This window comes from Oryx dammah, unplaced genomic scaffold, assembly GCF_014754425.2.
Source record: "Oryx dammah isolate SB20612 unplaced genomic scaffold, SCBI_Odam_1.1 HiC_scaffold_27, whole genome shotgun sequence".
Taxonomy (NCBI): domain Eukaryota; kingdom Metazoa; phylum Chordata; class Mammalia; order Artiodactyla; family Bovidae; genus Oryx; species Oryx dammah.
This window is the reverse complement of record NW_024070211.1, coordinates 5,663,863-5,689,756: the sequence shown is the minus strand read 5'-3', so window position 1 is coordinate 5,689,756 and position 25,894 is coordinate 5,663,863. Positions and strand designations below refer to the sequence as shown.

The following is a 25,894-nucleotide window of genomic DNA, read 5'->3' as shown; positions in this document are numbered from 1 at the left end:
AACCCAACAGAAAAGTTCAACCTGATGAACAAAGAAATGCAAATTAAAACATTAATACTATTCAGGGGCAATCAATTTGGAAAAGTTTTGCAATGATAGTATTTCAGTGGGAAGCAGTGGTTTTAGACCATGGACTCTTGATTTAGACTTCGGTTTGAAGCCTAACTTGGACACTCAATCAGTGATCCTGGGCAAGTCACATCAATCACCGTGAACCTCAATGTCTCTACAGTTTTGGTGTGAAGATGAAATGAGACAATGCATCTGAAATGTTTTAACAAAGTGCCTGTCAACAGTAAATGTTCAATATATGTTACCTATTATGATAAAAAATAATATTTGTACTCATAACAGAGGGAAGGGAGCAATGAGGCAGGTACCCATACAGTGCTGATGGAAGTTTAAACTGGTAAAAATCTTTTAGGGATGTAATCTAGTAAGTAACCTGCTCAGCTAAAGCTATAAAAAATGTCCTTGGAGTGAGACATGAGAATTTGGGGAGACTGGGGAGAATACACTTTACATGCATTGTTTGAATGTTTTACCAGGATGTGTTTTACAGAATATATCTGTAACATAAATCAGCTATATAAGTACAGATTTTAAAAAAGAATGAGTTCCATGATATTAGAAGAAAAAAGGTTTTTTTTTAATATTTATTCCTTTAGACCTACTTCTAGGAATCTATCTATAAAGACATACTTAACAATTGGAGATATAATATTTATGCACCGCAATAGATTTAATGGTAAAGAAACTGGAAACTTAGATGTATGAGATTTTTAAAGTAAATATGGCATACGGCACACTATGGAATATTATGCAGCCATTAAAAATCAGGCTCTGTATATGATACCTATGGATAGCATAAGTAATTGAAGGAAAAGTAAATTGGACTTCATCAAATTTAAAAACTTCTGTGGATCAAAGGACATGATCATGAAAGTAAAAAGACAACCCACAAAATAGGCACAAATATTCTCAAATCATATATCTGATAAGGGTCTGGTACCCAGAATATATAAACATAGTATATCAGAACAAAGTATCCAGAATTCATAACAACTCAACAATAAGAGGACAAATAAGCCAATTTTAAAATGGGCAAAGGATTTGCATAGATCTCTCTCCAAACAAGACATACAAAAATGGCAAATAAGCACATGAAAAGATGCCCCACATCAGCAGTCCCAGAGGAAATGCCAATCAAAACCACAATGAGACGTCACTCCAAACCTACTAGGATGCTAAATAAAACAAACAGAAAATCTAAGCGTTGCCGAAGATACGAAGAAACTGCAAACCCTGCACGCTGCTGGTAGGAATGCACAGTGGTGCTGCCACTGTGAAGAGTAGTTTGACAGTTCCTCAAAAAGTTAAAGACAGAGTTCCCAAATGACCTAGCAATTCCACTCCTGGGTATATACCCAAGAGAAACGAAAATATATGTCTACACAAAAACTTGTACACTAATTTTCACTGTAGCAGTAGGTGTAACAGCCAAAAAGTGGAAACAACTCAAGTGTCTACCAACTGATAAACAAATAAAATGGTGTATGGTTATACAGTGGAATATTATTCAGTCATTAAAAAGAATGGAATACTCATAGTGCTACAAACAGGGGAAAACCCTGAAAACCTTATGCTAAGTTAAAGCAGCCAGACACAAGAGGCCACACAGAGCACGATCCCTTTATATAAAATGTCTAGAATAGGCAAATCCACAGAGACAGTAAGTAGATTAGTGATTGCTGGAGGTTGGGAGGAAGAGGGATTGGGGAGTGAATGCTAATGGGTGTGGGGGTTCTTTTGGAGTGATGAAAATGATCTAGAATTAGAAAGTGGTGATAGTTACACAGGCTTTGAATTATATACTTTAAAACAGTAAATTGTATGGTATGTGAATTATATCTAAATAAATTTTTTAAATTAGGCTCTTGAAGATTTTTAATAACATGGTGAAATGCTTTCAACATACTAAAAGGAAAAAAAGCAGCATGCAACTGTATATATAATTCCAATGTGGTTTTAAAATATATGTAAATGCACATATACATATGCATTAAAAAAGACAGAAAATATATTAAAATGCTAACAGTGGTTGTCCCTAGGTAGTGTCACTATGGGGGACTTATTTTCTTCTTCACATAGTTCAAATTTTTCTACAGAAAACATAAATTATTTTTATAATCTACAAATTAAAAAACCCAGGTATGTTCGCCCAGCTTCAAAGCTAGTGTCATTTCCAACACACTATACACTCATTAGATATTTATTTATCTCCTACCAGGTACCAGGACTTTCCTGGTGACTCACTGGTAAAGAATTCCCCTGTCAATGCAGGAGACATGGGTTCAATCCCTGGGTTGGGAAGATTCCCCTGGAGAAGGCAATGGCAACCCACTCCAGTATTCTTGCCTGGGAAATCCCATGGACAGAGGAGCCCAGCAGGCTATAGTCTATGGGGTTGCAAAGAGTCAGACATGACTGAACGAGTAAACAACTACAACCACCACCACCATGTACCAAGCAAAGTTAAGTAAGATAAAATCAGTGCCCACAGGAATTTACATACGTCTAGTGTGGGGTCTGGGCCCAAGTCCATGGACGAGGAAGGCGAAGATGCATCCACAGGCTCTTCAAATCACCTGACACGCAACAGTGTTCAGCTACAAACTTTCTGGGAGACGATCATGAGCAGCGGTGCAGCGCTCTGGTTACAGGCTGGAAGCAGAGTCAGACTACCTGGGTGTGAAGCCTGAACTCCCAGTTACAAGCTGTGTGATCTTGGGAAAATCACCTAAACTCCATGCGGCATAGTTTCCTCATCTACAAAATAGCGGTAATAACAGTACCTCTCTCACTGGGCTGTTGGAAGATCAAAAGAATTAACACAGCTAAAGCACCGGCATTATACGCTTGGGACATAGTAAGCGCTCAGTAAACTAATGAGCGGCTAGCTGCAGCATCAGCCTCGCGGTCAGCATCACTCCCACCACCTCGCCAGCATGCTCTCAAGGAGGCAGAGACACAGAAGACTAGGCACCACTAGAAAGGTGGTTTTCCACATCTCAAAACTGGCTGCCTGCATCTGCTTCTTAAAGCCTATAGTAACTGTTACATTCAACTAATTTCTTTTTCCAGACTCTCTCAATCTCTAATGAAACTCTATTTTTGAGATGTTCTGTAAAATACAACATCCAACTGTTTGGCATAACAAACTGCTTGTGTTCTCTTATCTTTTGTCTAATTCATAGAAACAAGTGATTTTTTTTCAAGGCTATTGTAATGGAAGGCGGCTTTGAGAGGCTTATCTGCCTTTCCCCTGCCTTTCTGGGCCATGCTGCTCTGATCCAGTAGTCCACCCAAGATGACTCTTCACAGGCCAAACTGCAAAATCGCCCGAGCAACACGTCCATCTAATGAGTGCTGGGGATTGTGACTGCATCACATCTAATGCCGACCCTCCAAGCCTGCAGAGTCTCAACAAGCAATCACCACTTCAGCGCTTTCACAGCCAACCTCTTAGGTGTTACAAAGGACCCTCGGCTTTGTCACTGTAGTTCTACCTTGATCTGAAAATGTGGATGAGTTCTGAGTTTTTGCCAATCTGATTATGAGAATACACTTTTCTGCAGTAGGGAGTAAGTCTGGACCACTTGGGAGCAAATTTCAAATTCAAAGATACCCATCTAATGTAAGAGAGCTCAGGCAGCTAAAGAACACCAAAACAGGCCATGTGACTCTAGAGGCTGTGTTTACCAGTAAAGCTTTGGCGCACAGACTGTAGAGACAGACAGCTTGCCCAGGGGGTGCATCACAGTCTGGTCTCTCTTACCAGCTATACAAATTTAGGCCAGTTGCTTAACACTCTGGGCCTCAGTTTTCTCATATGTAAAATGGGGATAATATTAGTCATATCTCATGGGGTAGCTGTAAGCATGGACCATACCCCACCAGGCTCATTCCATGGAATTCTCCAGGCAAGAATACTAGAGTGGGTAGCCATGCCCTTCTCCAGGGGATCTTCCCAAACCAGGAATGGAACCCAGGTCTCCTTGGCTACAGGCAGATTCTTTACCATCTGAGCCACCAGGGGAGCCCGAGCATTAATAAGTCACTGTTAATGAGTCAACAGACATGAAAGCCTTTCCCATAACATTGTAAACATTTAGTAAATGTTAAAAGGAAGTATAAAAATACACCTTCCAAATATTCTTTTTACAGTTTTTGGTTGTGTGGTCAGTTCACAGATTTACTTGTTTTTAATCACTTTGCCTCACCACTTATATAAATCACATGTGTATCATTATCTTCTAAATGCTATATGTCAAATATTACATAATTTCTAACAAAGAATTTATAGATAATCACATTGCTAGTTTCATAGCTGAATCAGCTAAGAAAGGGAGAGAGTTGGGCCTCTCAATAACAGCATGCTGGACTGTAATCCGAGAGATTTCACAGAAAGCCCTTAATTCACTGAAAATTAATAGCAGATACAAAGAACTGAAACCATCTGCTCTAGTTCTCTCATCTGTAGATGAAGAAACTGAGGGCCTGAGAAGTGTTTTAAGATCTTCCAGTTCACTAATGTCAGAAATCAGACTCTTCTGAATCCTCTGACTCAGATACGTATTTTTTAAGTGGAAAACAATGAGGAAGACATGATGGAAAAGGAAAAGACTGATATAGTTTGGAAGGGTTAAGGCAGCAACCTAACAACAGGAGCTAACATTTTATGAAGATTATAGCCCAGGCACTGTGACAAGCATTTTGCATGGGTGGCCTTATATAATTTTTGCAAAACCTGCGAGGTAGTTACTATTATTAACTCCCCTTTTAACTGAGAAAGTGGAGGCCTAGAGAGATAAAATGACTGGCCCCAAATCACAAAGCCAGTGAGAGGGAGAGTCAGTAAATGAACCCATGCTGTCTGACTCTGGAGCCAGAACCTTTTCCACTGGATATTGCCCAAGTTTGAGAATTTAAAAAGCATGGAAGCTCTTGATCCTTGAGTCCTTCTCCTACTTTTTTTTAGTAGCTTCTCTGTTCAGAGGCAGTGCAGAGACAGACAGCAAATGAAGTGGTTTTTAAGGAAGAACAGATGACCTTGATCTAGAGCCTACTGGAAGGGAAAGTCACTCAGTCGTGTCCGACTCTTTGTGATCCCATGGTCTAAGCATCTACGGAATTCTCCAGGCCATAATACTGGAATGGGTAGCTGTTCCCGTCTCCAGGGGATCTTCCAAACCCAGGGATTGAACCCGGGTCTCCTGCACTGCAGGCGGATTCTTTGCCAGCTGAGCCACGAGGGAAGCCCGTATTCCCTGTTATTTGAAGAAGCACCATACACACATTACTCTAGCCCCCTGACTTGTTCAAGGCCACCTAGCTGGTAACAGTGCCCCTGGAGGATGCGAGCCCCATGCCGCCCCAGCGAAGCTCCAAGACCCATTTCCTAGACTCATCAGTGGACGGAGTGTGCTTGTCTGACCAGCAGATCTTTACTGAGCTCAGCCAAAGGCCCGTAACTGGCTTGGAACTACACGGAATGACAGGTTCAGCACACTCCCTGCTCTCAAGGAGTTTACGGCAAAGCTGGGAAGGAGAGACCACTTTCAGCTTAAGATCCTTCTTTTCTTCTGCTTTGTAGTTCAGCAGTAGAAACACTGAGGAGACTGAGGAGCCCCAACTTCCTGCAAGACTTCCTATTCCACTACTCAGGCCACCCTGTGACCGGACACTCTGTGTCTATTTCACAGATGAGCTCCATTTGCCTCTCCTCTCAGTGCTTAAGCCTTTTCTCTTGTCTTTGAAGAAGTGGCAATTATTTTCATCTCAATCTTTCTCTCACTCATCACCAAGGATTATGACAAGAGGGTTAATTTAAGAAGCTAACTCAAAAAAAAAAAAAAAAAGTAACTTCTCTCTTGCCTTTAACTTTTGTAAAGAGCCTATGGGATTCCATAATATTTGCTCAAAAATGTTCAAAGACATCCATGGAAAATTTCATCCTCAACATTTTGCTGCCCAGGAAAAAATAAATAAATAACCCCCGAACTCTAGGGGCCAATTATTCCGCTGTCTTGGACTCTGACCTTAGAAAGTCTCCCTCTGGTTTAAATCCGACTGGAACTGAGGGCAGCTGACAGCACCTATAAGTACCAGCTAGAAGAGCAGCTTGTGTCTAGGTGGTCAGATTTAACGACTACCAGGGCTTCTGAGCATCACTCAAAAGTTATAGCACCGCACCAAACTTATGAGTACAGGCTAAATGAGGAAGAGCAGCAAGTTTCACTGTTATTTAAATTTATATGTTTTTACTATGTTCCGAACATCATGCTAGCAGCTAGGTACTCAAAACAGTGACAGGCCTTTAAAAATCAACTAGTATCAACTGCACTAATAAGACTAGATAAAGAGAAGGCAGAGCAGAAGCAGAGAACATAAGAGAAGCAGTAAAAAGGGACAGAGAGGGAGGCTTACTGTTTGCAAACAGTGGATTGAGTGAAATATTGTGATGTGAATGAGAATGTAAAGTGGTAAAGAATCCACCTCAATATCACCTCTCAGTGGTAAAGAATCCACGTGCCAATGCACGAGACGGGTTCAATCTGTGGGTTGGGAAGACCCCCTGGAGAAGACAATGGCAACCCACTCCAGTCTTCTTGCCTGGGAAATCCCAGGAGCCTGGTGGGTTACAGTCCCTCAGGTCGTAAGAGTCGGACATGGTTTAGCAACTAGACGACAACTAGCAGGCATTTAGAAGCGTGGCTCTTGACCATCTGCCTTGCTTCTGCTTTTCCCTGGCAGGTTGCAGTTGAAAATGTAAAAAAAAATCTTAATAAGGAAATAAAAAGAGTTGGGTTCTAAGCCTAACCTTAGCTCTGAAACCATGAGTTACTTAACCTTTCACAATCTGTTTTCTCAAGTGCAAAATGAGTGAACATGTATATGGGAGCTCATAATGCTATACTCACTTTTATGGTTGAAATTTCCATCATAGTTTTTAAAACTGGGATAATAGTTTCTATTGCTTAGTTCCTGTGAGGATTACAAGAAATAATTAGGTAAACACCTAGCACAGTGGCCTGGCACTTTTTAGCTGTTCAACAAATGGTAACTCTTATTATCAACATGGTATTTTTTTGTATTTTTTAAGTTCTGGGATGGGGATTAGAGGAGAACAAAATGCTATGAACCAGTGAATTAAGACTGGAGTTCAGTTCAGTTGCTCAGTCATGTCTAACACCTAGCGAACCCATGGACTGCAGCACACCAGGCCTCCCTGTCCATCACCAACTCCTGGAGTTTACTCAAATTCATGTCCATTAAGTTGGTGATGCCATCCAACCATTTCATCCTCTGTCGTCCCCTTCTCCTCCTGCTTTCAATCTTTCCTAGCATCAGAGTCTTTTCTAATGAGTCAGTTCTTCGCATCAGGTGGCCAAAATATTGGAGCTTCAGATTCAGCATCAGTCCTTCCAGTGAATATTCAGGGTTGATTTCCTTTAGGATAGACTGGTTGGATCTCCTTGCAGTCCAAGGGATTCTCACGAGTCTTCTCCAACACCACAGTTCAAAAGCATCAATTCTTTTGCGCTCAGCCTTCTTTATGGTCCAATTCTCACATCCATACATGATTGCTGGAAAAACCATAGCTTTGACTAGACGGACCTTTGTCAGCAAAGTAATGTCTCTGCTTTTTAATATGCTGTCTAGGATGGTCATAGCTTTTCTTCCAAGGAGCAAGTACCTTTTAATTTCATGGCTGCAGGCACCACCTGCAGTGATTTTGGAGCCCAAGAAAACAAAGTCTGTCACTGTGTCCATTATTTTCCCATCTGTTTGCCGTGAAGAAATGGGAGCAGATGCCATGATCTTTGTTTTTTGAATGTTAGGGACATCTAGCATCTGTCGGAGAAGGCGATGGCACCCCACTCCAGTACTCTTGCCTGGAAAATCACATGGACGGAGGAGCCTGGTGGGCTGCAGTCCATGGGGCCACTAAGAGTTGGACACGGCTGAGGGACTTCACTTTCACTTTTCACTTTTATGCATTGGAGAAGGAAATGGCAACCCGCTCCAGTGTTCTTGCCTGGAGAATCCCAGGGACAGAGGGAGCCTGGTGGGCTGCCGTCTATGGGGTCACACAGAGTCAGAAACGACTGAAGCGACTTAGCAGCAGCAGCAGCAGCATCTGTAGAAGGAAAACCTCCCTAGAGTAGGTCTTACAGGCTTCCTTCCCACTCTTTTATTCTCTTTTCTTTCCCCTACTGCTTTATTCAATCCATTCAACAAACATGCCCTGACTGCCTACAGTATGTAGGACACAGAGCTAAGTGCTGAGAGTGGGAAAGAGAAGAGGAGGGATTCTGAGGGGACCATATAATGGGATGGGCTTTTGGAGGAGGGTATCTATGAACCATTCAGAAATGATATGCAAATTTTTTTGAGTATGTGGGTGTATATAACTTCTCTGAGCAGTTTTAGAGGGATTCTAAAATGAATTTTTTTTTTAAGAATGAAAAGTATAATCAACTGAGCAAGAAGCAAACAAAATTTATATAAGCAAAAACATAAAATGCTCTTGAAAAATCACAAAATTAGTCTTGAGAAAATAGAAAGATGGACCATGATCCTTGGATAGAAAATTTCAACTTCATAAAGATGTCAGTACTCCCTAAGCTAGTTTATAAATTAAAACATAATCTCAATAAAAATACCACCAAGTGTTTCATCTGGAAATTAGACAAACTTATTATGAAGCTCATATGGCAGAATAAACAAGCAAAACAGCCAGGAAAACTCTAAAAAGGAAAAACTAATCCCTCCAGATATCAAAACAAATTTCAAGCCACTAAAATTAAGATAGTTTTGTAATGGCGTATTAATTGACAATCAAACCAATGGAACAAAACAAGAAATCCAGGAGGAAACCCAAATGCACATAAGAGTTTAGTAGTATCTGCTAAAGACAGCATCTCAAATCAGTGAAGAAAGAATAAGAGCCTTTAATAAGTAGTGTTACAATAAATGGCTGACCATTGGAAAAAATATAAAATTCGATCCTTCCTCAAACCAAATGCCAAGATAAACTCCAAATGGATCAGACTCTTAGATGTTTTTTTAAAAAAGGTGAAACCATATATTTTTCTAGAAGAAAACATTAATGAATTCCTCATAAATTAAGAGTGGGGCAAACTTCCTAACTCTGACTCAAAATCTAAAGTAATACACTGTAGGACTGATAATTATCACTATATAAAGATGTAAAACTTTACAGCAATAACACAACATATGTAAAAGCCAGGCACGTGACAAACCGGAAAAAATATTTTTGTAACTTATACCACAGACATTGGGCAGATATTCTGAACTCATAAAAGGAGAAAACAAATTAAAAGTATACTGAAATATTATTTCTTATGTATCAGATTGACAAAACCCCAAAAACGCTGGCAGCAAGACTTAAGAGAAAAAGAAAAGAAGGGTCAGTCATGAAATAAAAACTTCAGTAAATGTCCCTTGTTATATAGTTCTGATTTTGGAACCATGTACATGGTTTTCACAGTTAAAAACACAAAACTAAAATTTAAAAAGCAATTCTTAAATTTTAAAACAAAAATCAGTCTGATTATCAAGTTGGTGGCATAACCACATAGAGAAAATAATTATATCAAGGGACTTTGGGACAGTGTTTGACTATTCATCTCAAATAGTGTATATTCGAAGGACAAAAGAAATCATAGAGAAAACGAAAACATTCAGCAATCTAATGGTCAGTACAGATAACAGCATTGCTACTTGCCTGGTTAATAATGTGACCAGAGAAATCCAGAGTGAATGAACGGCCCCAAAGCCCCAGAACATGGCCCACTGAGTGTTAATGACTGATGCTCAAGTAGAAAGGTGAGAGGTGAGTGGAGACAGTGCTAACAGTTGAGGCTTGAGACAGGCACAGCCAGAGTTTGAGGGCAGCCCAAGCCATGCCAAGGAACAGTGCAGAGGAGTTTTAGCCTGGAGAGTAACATGTTCAGATCTGTGCTTTATAAAGATCACAAGCAACAGTGTACAAATAGACTGGAGAGAAACAAAGCTGGGAAGTCGGCCAGCCAGCTAGAAGACTGTTGTGGCAGTAATTCAAGACAAGAGATTACAGCAGCTTTGGCCAAAAGAGAAAGGGGGCTTCAGTGGGCTTGTAATGTAAACAAGTGGGTGCCATTTGTGGATGGGGAGAAGGAGATGGAGAGTTGAAGAGAAGGGGAGGAACCCTGGCCGACTCCCGGGTTTCTACCTCTGGCAACCCTGTGGTGCCATCCACGGAGACGGGGAACCCAAGAGAGGTGGCAGGTGAAAGAAAAACGGCAAGGTTACTGCTGCTGGAGCCCCTTGTGGGGGCAGGGAGCTAAGGAAGGCAAGAAGAAAGACCCAGCTGTCAGGCCACAGTCCTAGAAGGATGGGAAACAGGTGAAACTGGAGAGTTAATTACCTGCAGTAAAATTTTCTCAAAGTCAGAAACAGAACCATATACTGTTCACTTATGATTTTATATTTTTTAAAAAGTCAACCAATCAGTATCTGGAGCCTAAAAAGCTATTTAGCCTTGTGATCCTTTGTTTCCAATCTCCCTCAACACTCCTGGGTCTTTTCCTTCACAAAACATACTCTATGGTATGTCCCAGAATCAGATTCTAGTTACAGCAGAGGTCACTTATGCAAACACCTTCAGGGGTCACAGACATAAAAGCTCTGATGTTTAAAAGTAAGCAACTAATTGGTAAACACTACATGGGCCAAACTCTGGCTTAAACTGTTTTCTACTAAGGTCCCATTAAATAAATATATATTCTAACATACAGATGGGCTTTCCCAGGAGGTTCAGTGGTGAAAGAATCCACCTGCCAATGCAGGAGAGGTGGGTTTGATCTCCGGGTCGGGAAGATCCCCTGGAGGAGGAAATGGCAACCCACTCCAGCATTCAGGCCTGGAGAATCCCACGGACAGAGGAGCCTGGCCGGCTGCAGTCCATGGGGTCGCACAGAGTCATCACAAGTGAGCACGCACACACAGAACATAAAGATGTAAAAGGTATTTCCTTCTTCCCTGTTCCCCACCCCGCTTTGGGTACCAATAAAACCAGAAAACATGTCTACAAGTTGACTTTTTCAGAGGCCCTAACAGTAGCTAAAGTCTGAGAAGAGTCTGGTTTCAAAGCAGCAGCTCTGCTGTCAGAGGGGCCCCAGGACAAATGCAGGGCGGCGCCCTCTCCCCTCATGCTGCCTCTCTGAGTCTACCCTTCTCCTCCTCTCTCCCCTTTATCCCTGCTTTCTAACCCTGAGGAACCGACTCTATCTGCAGAAAGCTGATGCCTAGAGCCAAAGCACTGGGCTTCTGTGTTCTTCCCTTCACCTGCCGGAAGAAACAACTGTTTTATCTGCTTACCAGGCAGCCAAGACCACGTCCCCACTCACCAGGCTCGCGTGAAACAACGGCAAGGATCGCTAAAGCATGTCTGAAGCACTTCGCTGGGTAAAGGCTTCTGCACAAACACTCAACTATGTTCAACCGGTTTAGACAGCAAACAAAGCCAGAAAAGATACTTTTCCATCTTTGAGGTCAAGGGCAGAGAAAAACAGAAAGTTCTGGTTTTCGGGGGATTCTCCTCGCTGTTTCAGTTCAGTAGTGGATTGTATGTTCATGGTCAGCTCTGTACTTTGGCGGGGTCTAGGACCCACCCCGCTGAGATCTGACTAAAGTACAAGCATACCTCATTTTATTGCGGTCCAAAGAGAGTGCATTTTTACAATTTGAAGGTTTGTGGCAATCATGCATTCTCAGATGATGGTTAGCATTTTTTAACAATAAAGTTTTCTAAAAATTAAAGTATGTACATTGTTTTTTTAAGACATAATGCTATTACAAACTTAACAGACTAGTATAGTGTGAACATAGCTTTTACATGTCATGTTTGAGAAATTAAGAAATCAAAACTGAAAAATTGAGAAATCAAACAATTTATGCGACTCACTTTATTGCAATGATCTAGAACTGAACCCGCCGTATCTCCGCGACTATGCCTGTAACAGGCTCTTTTCCCAGAATTAAAAATGGCATTTACACAAGTCTGCAGGCAAATTCAAAGGCTTCATAGGTCCCCTGCAACCTGACCATCTACCCCAGATTAACAAGTTGATGCGGATCAGCAGTAACATATTTACTTTATCTATGGAAATGAAATACTTGATGTCATGATTTTGAGGATATGCAGTTAAATAACATCATCAGGGCAATGTTAGGAAAGATAGTTTTCTTCCCTACCCTTCTCTCCCTTGAGAGCTGCGGGAGTCTTAAAACTGCACTCTGTGTGAATGAAATACTGCACCCTCTGCACGACTTAAAGGAAGTGACAACCTCATCTCTGAATTTAAATGCCCTTAATATTTAATTCTTTCCTCTCTGTGGTTAGAGCTTGCTTTCTCCACATTATTAGGATGATGGCTTTAGAAGGCAGGCTATTGGAGATCCAGAAAACCACATATCCCAATTCAATTTCCTTGTGAAAAATCAAAGAGCTCACGCTCTTGAAGAGTTGAAAGAGGCTTAAGGGTCACCGCCTCCCCCCAGGGTGCTGGCACAGGCAGTACTCCAGAAGGGTAATGTAAATACTCAGTACGAGGCAACAGGGCACACCAATTTGTTTTTCAATCTATTTTATTTCAGTTCAAAGCATCTTTGCAGACAGATAGTCCAAGAAAACAAGCCACACTTTGGTTATACTCAGTCTTCCTCAATCTCCAAAAGCAGGTGAGTATTGCCCAAGTGTGGCGTGTTTCCCTGCACTGCCTGTCTGCAATGATGCTTTGAACTGAAATAAAATAGATTGAAAAACAAATTGGTGTGCCCTGGCTTTTCCTGCAGTTTTATATTATCCTTCAAATAGTGTTACCACCTACTCTTTACCGAAACCCAACAGACCCAAATCACAGAGGAAAACTGCAAGCGTTTAAATGCGAGGGTCCCACCCAAACCTAAAATAGCAGTTTAATTCAGGGCTTGCTGGTTAACACTGCATTAACATGCCACTCTCTGCTGGGTTCTCCGCTCCATTTGCTGGGCCGGGTCACATCTTCTGGGGACTTATGCAGTATGCTTACTGGAGAGAGTTTAAAAGTACAACTCGACATTGCTGATCTTCCTATATACTCTGCTTGCTTTATTACTGTCTCTGTAAATTTTCATGTTTATGAGCCCAAATGTCATCATGTGTCTTTACCTGTGCAAAAAGTCTACCTGCTTTAAAGCATTCAACATTCTGCTCATAGTATGCAACATTATTTTGAAAACTTTTAGAGGACACCCCAAATCATTTGCAAACAAATTCTAAAATTACTACCAACTAGAAGAAGCCTATCATTTTCTTAGAACGAAGGAATGCAAATATTTTCAAGCTTAAAACACCAAAATGATGAAATACACTCTACAGACAGCTGTGCAATTTTATTAAAAAAATTAAATCCCATTTGGAAATGTTCCCCGCTTAACATAAACATTAAGAAAAAAATGAGACCTGTCCCCATCCACCTGTATGTGTGGATAAAAACATCCACACATACACCCATGCACAAACACACCCTCAAATTTAACTCTAACGCACTTCTGAATTTTTGTTATTATTTAGCACTTTGAGTGAGCTTCTCTGGTGGTTCAGACCATAATCTGCCTGCAATGCAGGAGATCCAAGTTTGATCCCTGGGTCAGGAAGATCCCCTGGAGAAGGGAATGGCTAACCACTCCAGTATTCTTGCCTGGAGAATTCCATGGATAGAAGGGCCAGTGGAGTACAGCCCATGGGGTTACAAAGAGTTGGACAGGACTGAGCCACTAACACTTTCACTTTCCAACATTTTAAGTAAGTTTCCATTTGGGGCCAAACTGGACTACTCTAACTGGAATTCAGCAACATGTGTAACAAAAAACACCCAAGACTCCTTTGGTACCATTATCCATTATCCACATGTATCAGATAAAATGATGACTTGTAACTGGCCCAAGAGATGTCCCTTTTTCAGCAATAAAGCTGGGAATAGGGCCAAGACTCAGAGCACAGGACTGTGAAACAAAGCACAGTCATTGACTTCTTTCAGCCCTGTACTCTCCACGTTGTTGCCATCTCACAGTGCTGGAACTGCTGAAAAGTTCTTCTTCTCAACTCCTTCCCCTTACCCTTCTTCTGAACTGGATCCTGGTCACTGCAGGAGTTTCAGCCTAAACTACTCAGAAGAGACACCCCCTGTGACAGGCGGTCTCCCAAGCCAGCACTGCTTTGCTTGCTTTACAGCAGCTGCCACAGCCTGGAATAACTTGGCTGTTCCTTCACTGTGTTAAGTCCATGTTTCATCCTGGTAATCCCAGTCGCAGTGCTGTCTGGTAAACAGCAGACACTCAAATATTTGCTCAATGAATGACCTGCATTTATTTAATATTTACTAAATGCCAGGTTGTGGGCACTGGCTAGCAGCTGATGTAAAAACAAGCAAATTGTGGTACCTGCCCTTGAAGACCTCCCAAGCAGTAGGAAAGATAATTAACAGATGGGTAATGCAGGGTGGTTAGTGTGATCAGTTTAGGTTCAGATCCCAGCTCCCTTAGGCATTAGCTATGTAACCTTGGACATCTCTTCTGACTGTTTCCTCATCTTTAAAATAGGACTATTAACACAACCTACGCCATAGTGTTGGTGTGAGGAGTAAATGATAGGCTATGGAAATAAAGCACATAGTGTAGTCCTTGGCACACAGGAATCACTCAATAAAAATTAACTACTAATTTTACTATAAAGATGCTATGACAGCTGTATATGAAATTATCTTTGATTGCCTGTATGCCATCTGTCCAAGGCTCTACAGAAGTTATTTCCACGGAAGGGCAGAGATGACATTGATCTTGTTCACCATTGTATTTCTATTTCCAGGAGCCTGAATCATTGTTAGTATTTTGTAGGCACTCCACAAATACTGAATGCTTAACAGATGCATGCATACAAGCATGGGGTACTCTGAATCTACTTGTTAGTTAAACTAGTGATGAATAGTTGGGTTTGGGAACAACTCCTATAAAAGAACAAAGTCTAAATTAGAAAGTGGGGGTGCAGCAGAAGTTTGATGGTTTAGCCAAGTAAGAGGAAATTTTCATTTTGAGGTTGTAATTAAAATCTACAAACCATACAAAGATTTGGCTTCCATTCCAAGGAAGAACCAATAGTGCCAGGTTGACAGATCTAAAAGAATAAAATCCAAACAGAATGACATCGGTCCCCAAGCACGTGGCTCCCAGGAGCAACTTGCCAGACCCATAATCTATTAGGCTCTGAAACAGCTTAACCTCTCAGAACCTGGGCTTTCAACTCACGCTCAACGGACACACGGAGGGACAAAAGTTGCTGGCACAAAAGCGCTGTGCATTAATATAAATAAGCATCTGGCTTGCTGCAGGTGCTCAGAAGATGGTACTGTTATTCTAAGGAGGGGAAACAATTCCATTTGGAATAATAAACCAATAAAACCAGAAGTAATGTAAGCCAGAGTGTGTGGTTAACTACAGAGCTCTGGGGTGCACAGGGCAGTTGTAACTCGAGTTTCCCACTCGCGTGAGAAGGGGCCTGAAGAGTCCCTGAAGCCTGAAGGACATGCTGACCCAGCCTACTTGTGTCTACAGCTGGGCCTGCGACACTGCTGAGAAAGGCCAAAGACAGCGTCGGCTTTGGGGATCAAAGCATCAGAGCCATCAGATTTAAATCTTGCAACTACTCAAATTCGCTCTTGCACGAGGAAAGCGGCCATGCACAAATATAGAAACCACGAACACGGCTGTGTGCCAAGAAAACTTCACTGATGGACACTGGAATTTGATTTCCTGTTAACTGTCATAAATTATGCGAAATACTTTCTCCTTCAACCAGTAAAAAAAAAAAAAAAAGTAAAACCTTCTTAGCTCTCGGCAGACAAAAAAAAAAGGGTGGGCGGGGAGGGAGGGGAGTGGTGGCTTTGGGCCAAGGCCACAGTTTGCGAGGCCCGGGGAGGCGTAGGGATTTTAGGGGGGCGGGGGGGGGAAGTGTGAGGAGCAGCTGCGAGTAGGCCTCCGATCGCGCCGAGCAGTCGGCGATGCGGGGCCAGGGCAAGTCCCCGGCAGAGGGCGGGCCCCAAGCGGGGCCTAGGCCCAGACGAGCATCCCGGTCGGGACCCCGGGGCATACCCCTCGGCCGGAGGCGAGAGCGGAGCCTGCGCTCAGGAGTGTGGGCTGCTCCGGGGGTGCGGTAGGGGAGTTCCAAGTTCCCCCCGGTGCGGGAACAGACGGCTGGGACACTCGGCAGGGCGCAGCGGGCTTCGCCAGGCCGAAGGGTCTCTGCGCGCCCCTCGTTTGGGGCGCCTCCCGGCCCTCAGCGGCAAAAGGGGTCTCCAACGCGGAGTCCCGGCCCCGTTTCTATGGTTACCTGTTCAGGACCGATTCAAACTGCCGTTCTTTATTGACAGCGCCATAGAGGACACGAACACTCCTACCCGAAGGGAACAATAAAGCTTTCTTCATTCAACAGCGCCAGAGACGCCAGAGGGCGGCCATCTTGAGGCCGGCGCTGAAGGCGTATGAAGAGGGGGAGGGGCAGCCCGGCCTGCCTCGCGCGCCACAGTCACGTGCTGGGGGAGGGGTGGGCCTTCCGGGGGGCGTGGCCTGCGTCACGCGCGCGCGCGCTCTGTACCAATACAGACACGCTCGGACCCGCCGGTTGCTAACCCCTTCTCCGACCTCTGACCCTTGACCCTTCGCTCCCCTCCCCACACTCTGGGGAAATTCTAACAGGTTTCCACTAGCCTGGGTGAGACCGCGCTAAGGTTCTCTCATTTCAAACCACGGAGAGCATTAGGCACCAAAGGTTTCTTTCCACTTTTCCAAAGACAACAAATTCACTTGCAAGACAGAGACGTGACCCGAGCCGCGTCCCCAAACGCCTCGTCATTGGTGGAGAAGCTTGGCTCGGACGTTTAGAGGCCATTTTAGGAAGCATGGGTTTGGGGTGAAGTGATAGCTTTGCTTTTGCTCTGTTTCTCTGTTAACATGCTGTCACACCCTATGCATTCCAGTTGGGGGCTCCTCTTGCCACCTTCACACAGCCGGACAGATGAAATCATATCCAAACTGTCAGATAAATTAAGTCACATGGATGCTGGCCCGCTGAACCCCACAATGGCATTCTGTCACTGACAGGCAGCAAATCTTTCTTTCACTGCCAGTCATGCTGCTCGAATCTAGTTGTCTCAGTACAAGGCCAAGTTCCCTCTTTGGTTACAGCTGTTCCATCCCAGTGTCAATATTCAGTCGTTCTGAAGGATGTCATTGTTGGACCCACTCCCATCACCTGTTTAATCATAAATTCAATCTACTGGGCAGAACTGTCATTTGCATTGTTGGGGCCATCCAGTTCATTATCTTCTACAGTCACTGTCCACTATGCGACCTCCCCGCCCGGTGACCACAAACTTCTAACAGTTCCTGTGCAGTATAGCAATTGGAATGTGTGCTCAGCTGCCACCCTTTCACTTGTTTTCACCGTCATTATCACTCAGCAGACCCCAACTGGATAGGTGAGCTTCCCTGGTAGCTCAGACAGTAAGGAATCTGCTTGCAGTGCAGGAGACCCCGGTTAGATCCCTGGGTCAGGAAGATCCCCCTGGAGAAGGGAATGGCTACCCGTTCCACTATTCTTCCCAGAGAACTCCATAGACAGAGGAGCCTGGGTGGCTACAGTCCATGGGGTCGCAAAGTGCTGGACCGGACGGAGAGACTAACACACGCAACTGGGTGTACAGAGTCCTTGTTACTGCCCGCTTAGTCAGTTTCACTAGTATAGTCATATGGCACTATCACATTAAGAGTCAAATTTACTGTAAATGACAGTCACTTTTGTACTCACTAGACTCAGACCTATAGCTATTGTGTCTCCTAATCACTTATTTTCATGATCTCTGCATTCTCCTCTGGTGGGAGCACTCAATACCACATTGTCAGATTTAACAAACACATGGAGTGGTGCTTGACACATAGTAGGTGCTGTTGAAATATCTATCCAATCAGTCAAATTTTTAAAGATCAGTGTTATTGTCAAGTTACTGTATGGAAATGTGGATGGCTTGAGGCTTATTATTCTCAAGCAACAGGAATAAGTGCAGACACAATCTATGTTCACTATTTAAGATTGAATCCTACAGAGACAAGAAGAAGAAAGCAAGAGAAATGTGGATATGTTGAATTCCTGGGATTATGGTTGTATAGAATAGGATGATGTTTTAAATAAGTTTTTGTTTCTTATTTTAAGGAGTATACATTTGTTGTAAAAGTGAAGAGGAGCTAAAAAGCCTCTTGATGAAAGTGAAAGAGGAGAGTGAAAAAGTTGGCTTAAAGCTCAACATTCAGAAAACGAAGATCATGGCATCCGGTCCCATCACTTCATGGGAAAGAGATGGGGAAACAGTGGAAACAGTGTCAGACTTTATTTTTCGGGGCTCCAAAATCACTGCAGATGGTGAGTGCAGCCATGAAATTAAAAGACGTTTACTCCTTGGAAGAAAAGTTATGACCAACCTAGATAGTATATTCAAAAGCAGAGACATTACTTTGCCGACTAAGGTCCATCTAGTCAAGACTATGGTTTTTCTTGTGGTCATGTATGGATGTGAGAGTTGAACTGTGAAGAAGGCTGAGCGCCAAAGAATTGATGCTTTTGAGCTGTGGTGTTGGAGAAGACTCTTGAGAGTCCCTTGGACTGCAAGGAGATCCAACCAGTCCATTCTGAAGGAGATCAACCCTGGGATTTCTTTGGAAGGAATGATGCTAAAGCTGAAACTCCAGTACTTTGGCCACCTCCTGCGAAGAGTTGACTCATTGGAAAAGACTCTGATGCTGGGAGGGATTGGGGGCAGGAGGAGAAGGGGACGACCAAGGATGAGATGGCTGGATGGCATCACTGACTCGATAGACGTGCATTTGAGTGAGCTTCGGGAGTTGGTGATGGACAGGGAGGCCTGGCGTGCTGTGATTCATGGGGTCACAAAGAGTCGGACACGACTGAGCGACTGAACTGATAGAAAATATAGAAAGAACTCTTTCCATCTAAAGGTTTGTTTATTTTTTTAAATTTTATTGAAGAACAGTTGATTTACAATGTCTTAATTTCTGCTGTACAGCAGAGATTCAGTTATGTATATTGATGTATATTCTTTTTCGTATTCTTTTCCATTAATGGTTTATTATAGGAAAATGAGTACAGTTTCCCATGCGTTAGAGTAGGACCTTGTTTATCCACTGTGTATGTAATAGTTTGCATCTGCTAATCCAAAACTCCCAATCCCTACCCCTACCCCCACTCCATTGCTGGGCACCCACGAGTCTGTTCTCTATGTCCGTGAGTCTCTTTCTGTTTCTGTTTTGTAGAAAGTTCATTTGTGTCATATTTTAGATTCCACATACAAGTGATAGCATATGGAATTTGTCTTTCTCTTTCTGACTTACTCTGCTTAGTATGATAATCTCTAGATCCATCCATGTTGCTGCAAAAGGCATTATTTCATTCTCATTTATAGTGAAGTAATATTCAGTTGGATAGAGAAGGACATAGGAACCCACTCCAGTATTCTTGCCTGGAGAATTCTATGGACAGAGGAGTGTGGTAGGCTGTAGTCCATGGAGTGGCAAAGAGCTGGACACGACTGAATGAGTAACACTTTCACTTTCTTTCAGTATTCCATTGGTACCTGTGTGTGTGTGTGTGTGTATGTGTGTGTGTGTGTGGTGTGTATATACACATATACACCATGTCTTCTTTATCCGTTCATCTGTCAATGGACATTTAGATTGTTTTCATGTTTGCTTATTGTAAATGCTGCTCCTGTGAACATAGGAGTGCATGTATGCGTGCTTAGTTGCTCAGTCATGTCTGATTCTTTGTGACCCCATCAGAGGATGAGATGGTTGGGTGGCATCACCGACTTGAAGGACATGAGTTTGAGTAAACTCTGGGAGTTGGTGATGGACAGGGAAGCCTGGCATGCTGCAGTCCATGGGGTCACAAAGAGTTGGACACGACTGAGCGACTGAACTGATAACTGATACTGATGCCATCCAACCATCTTATCCTCTGTTGCCCCCTTCTCCTCCTGCTTTCCATTTTTCCCAGGGTCAGGGTCTTTTCCAATGAGTCAGCACTTTACATCAGGTGGCCAGAGTATTGGAGCTTCAATATCAGTCCTTCCAATGAATATTCAGGGTTGATTTCCTTTAAGAATGACTCTCAAGAGTTTTCTCCAGCACCATAGTTCAAAAGCATCAGTTCTTCAATACTTAGCCTTCTTTATGGTCCAACTCTCGCATCTGTACATGACTACAGGAAAAGCGTGAAAGTGAAAGTTGCTCAGTTGTGTCCGACACTTTGTGACCCCACTACTGGAGTGGGTAGCCTTTCCCTTCTCCAAGGGATCTTCCCAACCCAGGAATCAAACCCAGGTCTACCGCATTGCAGGCAAATTCTTTACCAGCTGAGCTACAAGGGATGCCCACAGGAAAAGTGTAAAAAAAAAAAGGGAAAAAAAAGTTTTGACAATATGGACCTTTGTCTGCTAAGTGATGTCTCTGCTTTTTAATATGCCGTCTAGGTTGGTCATGGCTTTTCTTCCAAGAAGTTCAGTTCAGTTCAGTCGCTCAGTCGTGTCCGACTCTTTGCGACCCCATGAATAGCAGCACGCCAGGCCTCCCTGTCCTTCACCAACTCCCGGAGTTCACTCAGACTCGTGTCCATCGAGTCAGTGATGCCATCCAGCCATCTCATCCTCAGTTGTCCCCTTCTCCTCCTGCCCCCAACCCCTCCCAGCATCAAAGTCTTTTCCAATGAATCAACTCTTCGCATGAGGTGGCCAAAGTACTGGAGTTTGAGCTTTTAATTTTGTGGCTGCAGTCACCATCCACAGCAATTTTGGAGCCCAAGAAAGTAAAATCTGTCACTGTTTCCACTTTTTTCCTGTATATTTGCCATGAAGTGATGGGACCAGATGCCATGATCATGGTTTTTTGAATGTTGAGTTTTAAGCCAGCTTTTTCACTCTCCCCTTTCACTTTCATCAAGAGGCTCTTTAGTTCCTCTTCACTTTCTGTCATTGGAGTGGTATCATCTGCATATCTGAGGTTGTTGATATTTCTCCCAGCAATCTTGATTCCAGCTTGTGATTCATCCAGCCCGGCATTTTGCATAATGTACTCTGTATATGAAATTAAAAGACACTCCTTGGAAGGAAAGTTATGACCAACCTAGATAGCATATTCAAAAGCAGAGACATTACTTTGCCAACAAAGGTCCCTCTAGTCAAGGCTGTGGTTTTTCCAGTGGTCATATATGGATGTGAGAGTTGGACTGTGAAGAAACCTGAGCCCTGAAGAATTGATGCTTTTGAACTGTGGTGTTGGAGAAGACTCTTGAGAGTCCCTTGGACTGCAAGGAGATCCAACCAGTCCATTCTAAAGGAGATCAGTCCTGGATGTTCTTTGGAAGGACTGATGCTAAAGCTGAAGCTCCAGTACTTTGGCCACCTCATGGGAAGAGTTGACTCATTGGAAAAGACCCTGATGCTGGGAGGGAGAAGGGGACGACAGAGGATGAGATGGCTGGATGGCATCACCGACTCGATGGACGTGAGTTTGAGTGAATTCTGGGAGTTGGTGATGGACAGGGAGGCCTGGTGTGCTGCAATTCATGGGGTCGCAAAGAGTTGGACACGACTGAGCAACTGAACTGACTGACTGTCTCTGCATATGTGTTAAATAAGGGAGGTGACAATATACAGCCTTGACATACTCCTTTCCCAATTTTGAACCAGTCTGTTGTTCCATGTCCAGTTCTAACTGTTGGTTCATGTCCTGCATACAGGTTTCTTAGGAGGCAGGTGAGGTAGTCTGGTGTTCTCATCTCTTTAAGAATTTTCCACAGTTTGCCATGATCCTCCCAATTAAAGGCTTGTGAGTATTCAGTGAAGCAAAAGTAGATGGTTTTTTTTTTTTTTGGAATTCCATTGGTTTTGCTATGATCCGATAGGTGCTGGCAATTTGATCTCTGGTTCTTCTACCTTTTCTAAATCCAGTTTGTACATCTGAATTCTCAGTTCACATATTGTTGAAGCCTAGCTTGAAGGATTTTGAGCATAACCCTGCTAGCATGTGTAATGAGCACAATTGTATGACAGTTTGAACATTGTTTGGCACTGCCTTTCTTTGAGATTGAAATGGAAACTGACCTTTTTAGTCCTGTGGCCATTGCTGAGTTTTCCAAATTTGCTGACATATTGAGTGCAGCACTTTAACAGCATCATCATTTAGGATTTTAAATAGATCAGCTGGAATTCATGCGCCCATTGGTCATCTGTATATTGAAGGATTGCTTTAGACATAACAACGAACTCAATTCCCCAACATAGTCACACACAGTCAATGGAAAATGGCAGCAGTTCCCCCATAATTGTTCCCTTGAGGTTTTATATTATTAGAAATTCTCATGAAAATGACTTGCCTACAGCCCATGAAGAAGAGCATAAAGTGATGGAGAGCAGTGTTCCTGGCTTCTGGCCAGCCCTCATATGGGAGAATAGGAAACCAAAGGTGGCTTCTCTAAGGACCTCCTCTCTTGGGAGAGTCTCAAGAGTTTTGGAGAAATAACTTGTAGTTCTCAATCACCAGAAAAGACGTAGCTCTTGACCATGAAGGGAAAGGTGCTTGAGGTCTCTTCACTCTCTTTTCTACCTTGACAGAAAATGTTCCCAGGCCGATGCCTGAGGTGGCCCTAGTTAAACTGCCAACTGTCTCCAGAATGACTACTTCAGGCCAAGAACACTGATGTAAGTAGAACATCATCCTTGCCCCAGTAGGAAATAACACAGCCAGGACCACTTCTACCACTGGTAATAACAGTCATTATTTATCTCCCTCTTATTTGCTGCCAGGTACCATGCCAAGTTCTACCTAGATTATCTCATTTCATTCCCATAGCCACCAAATGAGGTAACTAATATCATTACCTCCTTTATAGAGGAGAAACCAGACTCAGAGGAGCTAAAAAATTTGCTCAAGTTTACACAGCGATTAATCAGTGGAGTTGAGGTTAAAACCTAGGAAGTCTGACTCCAGAGCCTTCACTTCCCTCCGCCTGCAGAATAATGACTTGTGGGTTTTACAAAATATATGTGTTTGTTATAAAGAGTTCAAGGATTACAGAAACATATAAAGAAGAGAGTTAGAAACAGAATCACTCTAAATCCTACCACTTAGCAGTAACATATCATTACAGATGAGTATTTCTCCATCTCTGAGCAAATATATGTAGGTAGGTAGATGGGGAGATAATGATGGTAATAAGGACAGTTTCCTTTCAATAAGCACCATGAGCTGGACACTGTTCCGAGTGCTTTCTGTGAATTAACACATTTAATTTACTCAGAAAGAGATGGATAGACATGATTTTATTAAAATGAGCTCATTTAACATATTCGGAGTTCATATCAGCAGCCAACCACCTGGTGATGTTTTTCCCCAAATCTGGTTCTTTCCTCAGTCTTCTCTCCGCCTTCCAATCAAATCTTAAGCCCAGAGTCCTTGGGCTGCAAAAGCTGTCTTTAAATAGCACTCTCTGCACAGCTGCCGCCTGGTCAAATGTCTCTGCTGTTCCCCAAGGCGGTGGTGTTATTTGTAGAAGTGAAGTTTGCTAGAGGCTCAGCATATGCTTTTTATCTGCTAGAGTAGGTATCTGGGCCTTAGCCTTCTTTTCCCTGGCTTTCTAAGTGTTAGAATTCCACTACGCTTTTCTCCAATCCAAACGAAGCTTGTCTTCAGATCTTGCCCATTGGAGGCCAGAGAGTCTCAGATGAGGATGCTGTTGGAATTTGCCAAATGACTCAGAAAGGTCAGCTTGCTCATCCATCCGAGATGACAGAAAAACCAAGAGAAGGGAGAGACTACCTCACTCCACAGGGGCTCCCAGCCAGTAAGAGTCTAGGGTACTTCCGTGGGGTCTGGTCTTCTGATGTCTTATATCGTGAATCTCAATTTCTCCTGAGACAAGAGGCTCTGTTGCATTCAGCCTCACGGAACCAACATCTTTGGAGATGGCTCACAGCCCCATCATATCCATCTAATCCAAAACAGAAGCTGTGATTTTCCAGCCCTGTCTGCTTCTCCCCTGCAGCTCCTGAGCTCAGCGAGAACAGCCCACCCACCGCTCTCTACCTAATCGCTCGGGTTAGACGGCTGGGAATTGCCTTTGACACGTCTGTCACTTACCCTCAACTAGTCACCACGTTTACTGATTTTACCTCTAAATATACTCTGTTTCCATGGCCAGAGTTTGAATGATTTTATCTCTCACCTATCCTCCTCCTGCAGTTTTTTTTTTTTTAATTATCCTTTACTTTGTTCTGCAGACAGAGGCCAGTGTAATCTGTCATCTCATCAAGAATGGACTTTATTAAATATAATTTACATAAAAGAAAAAGTGTACTCACTTAAAGTGCGTGCATGTGTGCCTGCCAAGTTGCTTCAGTTGTGTCCGACTCTTTGCGACCCCATGGACTATAGCCTGCATGGGATTCTCCAGGCAAGAATACTGGAGTGGGTTGCCATTTCCTTCTCCACATTTAAAGTGGCATTTTGGCAAGTACATACACTCATGTAACCATCACCATATCAAGATATAGAATATTTTTATTTTTAAGAGCAATTTTAGTTCCCAGCAAAATTGAGAGGAAAATATATAAATTTCCAATGTTCCCCTATCCCCACACATGCATAGCCTCTCCTGCCATTAGCATCTCCCACCAGAACAGCGCATCTGTTACGACTGATATACCTACATTCACAGACCCTTGTCACCCAAAGTTTATATTAGGGTTCACTCTTGATGTTGTACATTCTGTGGGTTTGGTCAAATGCATAACATGTATCCTACTCCAGGGGATCTTCCTGACCCAGGGATTGACTGCTCCAGTACTCTTGCCTGGAAAATCCCATGAACAGAGGAGCTTGGCAAGCTATAATCCGAGAGGTCCCAAAGAGTCAGACATGACTTAGGGACTGAACAACAACAACAACATAACATGTATTCACCACTATAGCATTTTGCAGAGTAGTTTCACTGCTCTAAAACTCCTTTGCTGTACTCTTGAAACTAACACAATATTGTTAATTACCTATACTTCAATATAAAATAAAAAGGTTTTTAAAAACACAAATGTTGCTTAGTCGCTAAGTCGTATCCAACTCTTTTGAGACCCCATGGACTGTAACCAGCCAGGCTTCTCTGTCCATGGGGTTTCCCGGGCAAGAATACTGGAGTGGGTTGCCATTCCCTCTTCCAGGGGATCTTTCCTCCTCCACTGGATCTCAGTGACCCAGGGATTGAATCTGGGTCTCCCACATTGGCAGACGGGCGGGTTCTTTACCACTGAGCCACCAGGGATCACTATGCTGCTGCTGTGTCGCTTCAGTCGTGTCCGACTCTGTGCGACCCCATAGACGGCAGCCCACCAGGCTCCCCCGTCCCTGGGATTCTCCAGGCAAGAACACTGGAGTGGGGTGCCATTGCCTTCTCCAATGCATGTAAATGAAAAGTGAAAGTGAAGTTGCTCAGTCGTGTTTGACTCTTAGTGACCCCATGGACTGCAGCCTACCAGGCTGCTCCATCCATGGGATTTTCCAGGCAAGAGTACTAGAGTGGGGTGCCATTGCCTTCTCCAGGGATCACCTTCAGTTCAGTTCAGTCGTTCAGTCGTGTCCCATTATAAAATAGAAAGTTTTTTTAAAAAGCCCA

At 43.2% G+C, this 25,894-nt stretch overlaps 1 protein-coding gene across 2 annotated transcripts in view; it reads right to left on the bottom strand.

Annotated features, from left to right (window-relative positions):
- ZBTB40 (zinc finger and BTB domain containing 40) overlaps positions 1–16,648 on the bottom strand; it is a 71,890-nt gene extending 55,242 nt beyond the window's left edge. Inside the window, exon 1 of one of the 2 annotated variants that reach the window (XM_040229546.1) lies at positions 16,496–16,648. The gene's annotated coding sequence lies outside the window, so the exon portion shown is untranslated. The remainder of the gene's footprint in view (positions 1–16,495) is intronic. The other variant, XM_040229545.1, reaches the window with a different exon arrangement.
- Positions 16,649–25,894: the final 9,246 nt, after the last annotated feature.